This window comes from Euphorbia lathyris, chromosome 10 (assembly GCF_963576675.1).
Source record: "Euphorbia lathyris chromosome 10, ddEupLath1.1, whole genome shotgun sequence".
Lineage (NCBI taxonomy): Eukaryota > Viridiplantae > Streptophyta > Magnoliopsida > Malpighiales > Euphorbiaceae > Euphorbia > Euphorbia lathyris.
Genome location: NC_088919.1, coordinates 70678011 through 70685659, shown reverse-complemented (window position 1 = coordinate 70685659; position 7649 = coordinate 70678011).

Below are 7649 nucleotides of genomic sequence, written 5' to 3'. Positions count from 1 at the left end.
TCCTTTGGTGAAGAAACAGAGGCTTGCTTTTCAAGAGAAGCCGATGGAGTAGAAGATGGTTGTTTTCTAAAAAATTTCAGCTTGAGTGTAGAAGGATCCTTGGTCGGCTTCTGGATAGCAAAGTTAGGGACAGATGGTTTTTGAATAGGAGGGTCAATGACAGACTTCTGACTTGCCTTAACTAATCTTCTTCTGGGAGGAGGAGTGTCAGCTTGGATAGACTCTCCTGAGTGAGAAGGAGAAGTTTCTTCTTGATCAACATTAAGCTGGTCAGCTTCTTGTTCATCTCCAGCAGCCAACTCAGTGTTGGTTTGCTCAGCATTAACCTCGCTAGCTGTCTCCTCGGAGTCAGTATCATCCTGACCGCTTGCTTCTTCTTGTTCATCATCTTCTTCACTATCGCCATCTAACTCTTCCTCAACTTGTGCAATGAACTGATCGTCCAGATGTACATCATCTTCTTGATGCACAGCTTCGGTTCCTAGACACTGTGTATAGTGAGAATCACCAGGAACAACGACGTCAGTAGGGATAGCATCAATAGGGGTCAGCTCTGAAGACTTATTCTTCTTTAGGGGATGCTCTTCTGTTGCAGGCTCATCTTGCCTGCTCCTCTTTTTAGCCGACTTAGGTCTTTCCTCACCTTGATGAGTAGCTGACTTCTGCTTCTTAGTCATAGGCCCAGCTTTCTTCGAAGGTGTCCCGATAGCATTCCTCTTTCGGGCAGCTGGAGCCTTTGTCCTTTTGCTTTGCTTTGGAGCTGTTTCCTCAGCTTGTTGTTCAGCAGCAGCTTTTCCTTTCTTTACTAGCTGATTGAACTTCAAAGCCCTCAGCGAAGCAGCGGTTATCTCAGATCCTCTAGCCTTAGTTTCCTCAGATAGATCAATTTGATAATCTAAGAGGATTCTGGTGATGAGCGAGCCCAGCCTGAGAGTTCCAGTGCTCCTTTGGAAGCCAGCAATCAAGAATACTGGCATATTGATCGGCTTGTATGTCAGCATATGCCATATGAAGCATTGCTCAAAATTCGTTGCTGAGGTAGTGCAGTTGATCTTGGGATAAATGAAGAAGGTCAGTAGATAGTGAGCCATCTTTTGGTGCTGACCCATTGAGGTGCTTGAGATTTCTCCAAAGTGGCCAGCGGGCTTACAGAAGGTGGTATCGTACCCAGTTCCTTCGTGATCCCCAGATCTCCTCAGTTTTGTTCCCTCATTCTTTAACTTCAGCAAGTTAGCAAGATAGGTAGGGTTTATAAAAATGGTCTTTTCCTTTACCACAGTTACCAGATAGTCCTGGTTATCGTTAGCAACTCGGAGATTGTGGTAGAACTCCCTTACTAGGTCAGGATAGGTGTGATCCCTAATGGAGAACAGCTTGGTCCAGCCATTTTTCGATATCCATTCGCAGAAGGGTTGCTCGGATGTCACGAAGGCCTCAGAAACCCATTGTGAGAAGTCTATTTTCCATTCCCTCACGTCTTCGAATACCTTGGTATAGGTTCTGGCCTTGGTCGGCTTACCCTTAGAGGAGGTAGCTTGGCCAGCTTTGCCTTTGCTCGGCGTAGTGACCTTGGTGGTTTCAGGCAAAGTAGTTTGCCTGGAGGGTTCATCGAAACTGGTCTTAGTGACCGGCACCGGAGATGTTGATGGAAACTCTAGTCATTGTTTCCAAAAAAGGTTGGGAAGCTTTTAGAGTCTTAGAGAGAGAGAATGCTTTGCTAGAGATTTCGTTAAGTGTAAAGAAAATAAAAATGGGGATTTACCCATTATTTATAGCGGTGAGGAGTGGATCTTATCGAATCCATGTGTCAGTTTTGCCTTGGGATTGTCAACCGACAAAGATCCTGGCTTTTATGACACATTCGACGCATACGTCATCTTAGGTGGCTATTCGCGTGCTTTTGCATTAATTACAACGGATCTTATACTCAGCGTTTAGAATACTAAGTGTTTTAAATTCTGAGTGGTCAGTTTATACATACGGATGATTTCTCAGTTTGAGATTACTACTCGGTGTGGACATTTACTCAGTATTGATATATATTGCGTTAAGTACTCAGCATGCATTTGCATAAATCATTCAGCGTAGTAATTCACTCAGCATAAGTTTACATTTTGAACAGGAATTTACTAAAGAGGATTAAACATACCAATGGCTTCTCTCAGTATGCTGAACTGTTCACGAGCCAGTGGCTTTGTGAAGATATCCGCAAGCTGCTCATCCGTTGGGACGTAGGTCAGCTTTATCTCACCCTTGAGTACATGGTCTCTAATGAAGTGATGTCTTATGCTGACATGCTTCATTCTGCTGTGTTGAATTGGGTTCTTTGATAGATCAATTGCACTTTTGTTGTCGCATTTGACCTTAATTGTCTTTGTTTGAACAACATAGTCTTTAAGCTGTTGCTTAATCTATAGGACTTGAGCAACACAGTGACCAGCAGCAATGTACTCAGCTTCAGTGGTAGACAAGGCTACTGACGCCTGCTTCTTGCTGAACCAGGACACAAGACAGCTTCCTAAGAAGTGACATCCTCCAGAGGTGCTTTTTCGTTCTAGCTTGTCTCGACCATAGTCAGCGTCAGTGTATCCAACGAGTGTAAAGCCATGAGTGTTGGGATACCATAAACCTGCGTTCACTGAGCTTTGCAAATATCTAAGGATTCTTTTTACAGCTATGTAATGAGATTCCTTAGGGTTAGATTGATATCTAGCATAGTAGCATACTGAGAACTGAATGCCCGGTCTACTTGCTGTTAAGTAAAGTAGAGAGCCTATCATACCTCGATATAATTTGCTGTCTACCGACTTACCATTCTTGTCAACGCAGAGGACAGTATCAGTGCCCATAGGAGTGGATATTGGCTTGCAATTTCAAGATCATATTTCTTCAATATCTCCTTGGCATATTTAGCTTGACTGATAAAGATGCCATTTTTCCCTTGTTTGATTTGAAGTCCAAGGAAGAAGTTGAGTTCTCCCATCATCGACATTTCAAACTCAGTCTGCATTTGCTTGCTAAATTCCTTGCACATTGACTCATTAGTAGCACCGAAAATAATATCATCAACGTATATTTGAGCCAGCAGGGTATCTTTACCCTTTCTCTTAATGAATAAGGTTGTATCAGCTTTGCCCCTGATATAGTTTCTAGTCAGTAGGAAACTGGTCAGCCTCTCATACCAAGCACGTGGTGCTTGTTTGAGGCCGTATAGAGCCTTTTTGAGTTTATAAACGTGGTTTGGGAATTTAGGATCCTCAAACCCTGGAGGTTGATTAACATAAACTTCCTCGTTTATAACTCCATTAAGGAATGCACTCTTAACATCCATTTGAAACAGTTTAAAGTTCATATAGCTTGCATAAGCGCATAAAATCCTAATAGCCTCTAGCCTTGCCACTGGGGCAAAGGTCTCATCGTAGTCAATACCTTCTTGCTGACTGTAGCCCTGAGCTACAAGCCTTGCTTTGTTCCTGACTATGTTTCCTTGCTCATCCAGCTTGTTGCGGAAGACCCATCTTGTTCCAATGGTCTTCTGAATCCTTGGATGTGGCACTAGCTCCCATACATCATTTCTTCTGAATTGGTCAAGTTCCTCTTGCATTGCGCTCATCCAGAATTCATCTTCCTCAGCATCAGCGAAGTTCTTAGGTTCTTGAACTGAGACGAAGGCCACATTGCTGAGGTATCTCCTGAGTTGATTTCTTATCATCAGGGTATTCTCAGCGGCATCAAGGATTGCACTCTCTGAGTGCCCTCTTGGAATCCTTATCTCCTTGGGTAGATTGATGTCTTGTGCTATCTGTGTTTCAACAATCTCTACAAGTGTAGACTGGTTAGTGAAAACAATGTTTGGTTCACTTTTACCTTTGGTCAGCCCTTGAGGGAATGACTCAGCGGCTGTATCTTGATCAGCGGGTGCTGAGTGTGGATCATCCTCGGTCAGCGGCAGATATCTTCCTGCAGGGTTAGTTTCGTCGAACTCAACATGGACTGACTCTTCTAAAACTTGAGTTCGTTTATTAAAAACTCTGTATGCTTTGCTGTTTGTTGAGTAGCCTAAAAAGATAGCTTCATCAGCTTTTGAGTCAAACTTAGCTAGGCTATCCTTAGTGTTTAAAATAAAACATTTACAGCCAAAGGCACGAAAGTATCCAATGTTGGGCTTTCGTCCTTTCCAAAGCTCGTAGGGGGTTTTCTTTAGTATAGGTCTAATAAGAGCCCTATTAAGAATATAGCACGCTGTGTTAACAGCTTCTCCCCAAAAGTACTTTGGAAGCCTATGCTCACTCAGCATTGTCCTGGCTATTTCAACCAAGGTTCTGTTCTTCCTTTCAACAACCCCATTTTATTGAGGCGTTCTAGGAGCAGAAAAGTTATGGTCAATGCCGCTGGCTTCACAGAATTCAACAAACTGTTGGTTTTTGAATTCTCCACCATTATCACTTCGGATGTGAGCCAGTTTTAGGTCTTTATCATTTTCAAGTTTTCTAACCAAATTTGAAAATGTCTCAAAGGTCTCATCCTTGCTACTCAGCAAGATGACCCAAGTGTACCGAGAGAAGTCATCTACAATAACCAAGGAAAATCTTCTTCCACCCAGACTTAGCGGCTGGACTGGACCGAAGAGATCCAAGTGTAGTAATTCTAACGGACGCTTAGTTGAGACAATATTTTTGCTATGAAAAGATTGTTTGGTTTGTTTTCCAGCTTGGCAAGCGTGGCATAATTGATCTTTTTCAAATCTAAGTTCAGGCATTCCCTCAACCAATTGCTTTCTTGCTAATTTGGCCAGGAGGTCCATGCTTACATGACCAAGTCTCATGTGCCATAGCCAGGAATTTTCTTCCTTTGAAACTAAGCATACAGTTTTTGAAAACCTTTTCTCTAAGTCTAGCATAAAGCCATTATCAATCCGAGGGGCAGTTAAAATTAACTCATTTGTTTTTCCCTCGTATATTTTACATCCAGTAGCATCAAATATAACTTTTCTCCCATTGTCATATAGCTGAGCTATGCTGAGTAAGTTATATTTGAGTCCGCTGACTAGGGAGACTGACTCAATAGTAGGATTACCTCCGATGGTTCCTGACCCTACTATCTTACCCTTTTTGTTGTCTCCAAAACTTACGCTTCCTCCTCGTTTACGCTCAAACGTGATGAACTGAGTTTCATCACCAGTCATGTGCCTCGAGCATGCGCTGTCAATATATCACATCTTTGACTTCTCAACACACCTCAGGCTTACCTGCATTGTAGCTAGTTACTTTTAGGTACCCAATTCTTTTTGGGTCCTTGCATGTTAGGTTCAACAGGTAAAGCATCATATTTTATTTTATGGAGACATACTTGAACAGTATGGCCATTCTTTCCACAGAAATCACAGCTGACTTTCCGTTTAGGATTTCTCACTGACTGGTCAGCACCCTAGTGCTGAGCGTGCCAGCACACCTTTGTGGTGTGTCCTTTCTTCCCACAGAAGTCACACTAGACATTCCGCTGGGGATTCCATCTCTGCTGACTAGTACTTCGGTACTGAGCGTTCAGAGGAATATTTCTTTTATTTTGAACCTTTAGTTGGTTCTGGATATTTGTGACGTCCTTTCTCAGTTTCTTTGAATCTGATTAGACTTCAGAGACAGACTTATGTATGATCTCCATGTTATCATGCAAAGTTGAGTTGTCCTGAAGAAGGAATCTAAGGTCACTTAGCTTGACCTCTTCAACCTCGTCACAGCGCCTGCTGAGTGCTCTAATTTTCTTATTACACTTTTTGACAAATGTGTAGAGGTCACTCAAGGCATTGCCCATTTCGTTTCTGTGCTGGGAAAGTGATATTACCTCATTTGATTGCTCCTCATCATCAGATGCAATGGAGGGGTCAGCATGCTTAGAGACGCATGGCTCAGCAAGTTCGTCAGCTATGAAGCATATCTTCGCTGACTCGGTGGCCTCAGCTTCTGTTGATGAAGACTCATCACTGTCGCTCCATGTTGCCACCATTGCCTTTTTGCCGTTCTTCTTTTCTTTCCTCAGCGTGGGGCAGCTTGACTTGATATGGCCAGTTTGATGACATTCAAAGCATGTAATGGGCTTTGAGTTGTCCTTCTTGTATTTGCTATCGCTGGACTCAGCTTTATACTTATCAAACTTTCTGTAAGGCTTCTTAGAATATTTGTCATTCTTTCTGAACATCCTTTTCATCTTCCTTATGAACATAGCCATCTCTTCATCATCTATTGAGCTCCCATCAGTGGAGTCAGCTTTCATGACAAGAGATTTCACCTTGGACTCCTTTACTTTATTGGTTCCTTCGTAGGTGACCTCCAGCTTCTTCCAGATCTCTTGCGCCGACTCACAACCTGAGATTTTATTATATTCTGCAGCATCGAGCGCACAGTGAAGCATGTTTATAGCCGAAGCATGATTTTGTAGCTTCTTGAGATCATCCTCTGTCCATTTGGCCTCAGCTTTAACAACTGTTTGGCCAGCCACAACTTCGACAGGTACAAATGGGCCTTGGACTATGGATAGCCAGGCACTCATATTTGTAGCCTGAATGAAATTTTTCATCTTATTCTTCCAGAAGGTATAGTTAGACCCGAAGAATAGGGGAGGCCGAGTAATGGACAGCCCCTCAGGTAAGATCTGAGTTGTTTGGTTTCCTGGAGAAACCGAGTACTGTTTTCGCCTATAGTGGGGATCAGCTCAAGGTGGTTAAACCTTTTACAGTGAGCTTTTAAGCTCTGATACCACTTGTTGGTCCCTTATAACGTTACAAGTATAGTTCCAAGGGGGGGTTAGGAACTATTTAAAAATTTTAAGTTAGGGCAGACTTCTTTTTCGTGAGAAAAAGGTTTTAACAGCGGCGCTGAGTGAATAACAAGATACTGGCTTAGTCAACTGGTGACTAGGTCAGTTTTTTTACTTGAGTCAGGAGATAACACTTAGAGTCTATTCCTGAGCTCAGATATTCAATGCGCACAACTCAGCTTGACCTCTTTACTTGGTCAGTTTTTGTTTAAGCAAGCAATAAGTATATAAAGGAGTTTAAGGTTAGAAATATGTTACTCAGCAGATTTATCCAGGTTCGGTCTCCAAGCCTACATCCTGTCCCCGGAACACGTTCCGAGATTCGAATTCTCTACTGAGCTCTTTAACGGTACAGCATCAAACCTTTTACAATCTTAGCAATTGAGTATAACAAGAGTACCTTCCTCTATACCTCTACTCAATCCTAATCTCTCCCTGAGTACTATAACCAAGTACTCAGCCTCTCCTTTCTAATCTCTAGAAATGATAAGTGTTTGTCCTAAACAACGATTGCTAAGACACCTTAGATGATTGAATAATCACTCTAGACTTTTACACAAAAGATATGAAATTTAGTGTAAGATTGCTTTGTTTTTTCTTGCAGAACTTTGCGTAGAAATTTGGTCAGCGTAATGGCTTGATCAAGTTCTGTGTGAATGAAGCAACTAAAGGGCTCTATTTATAGAGACATCTGAGGCATCGGTCATTTCGAATTTCGAAATAACCATTGGAGGGAAACGGCTTCCTGTCGTTGTCATCCTGTCTTGCTCAGAGCTCTCGGCCAATCAGATTTTAGTATCTTCTGTCCTCAGTCAGCTTTTGGTCAGCTCGGCAGA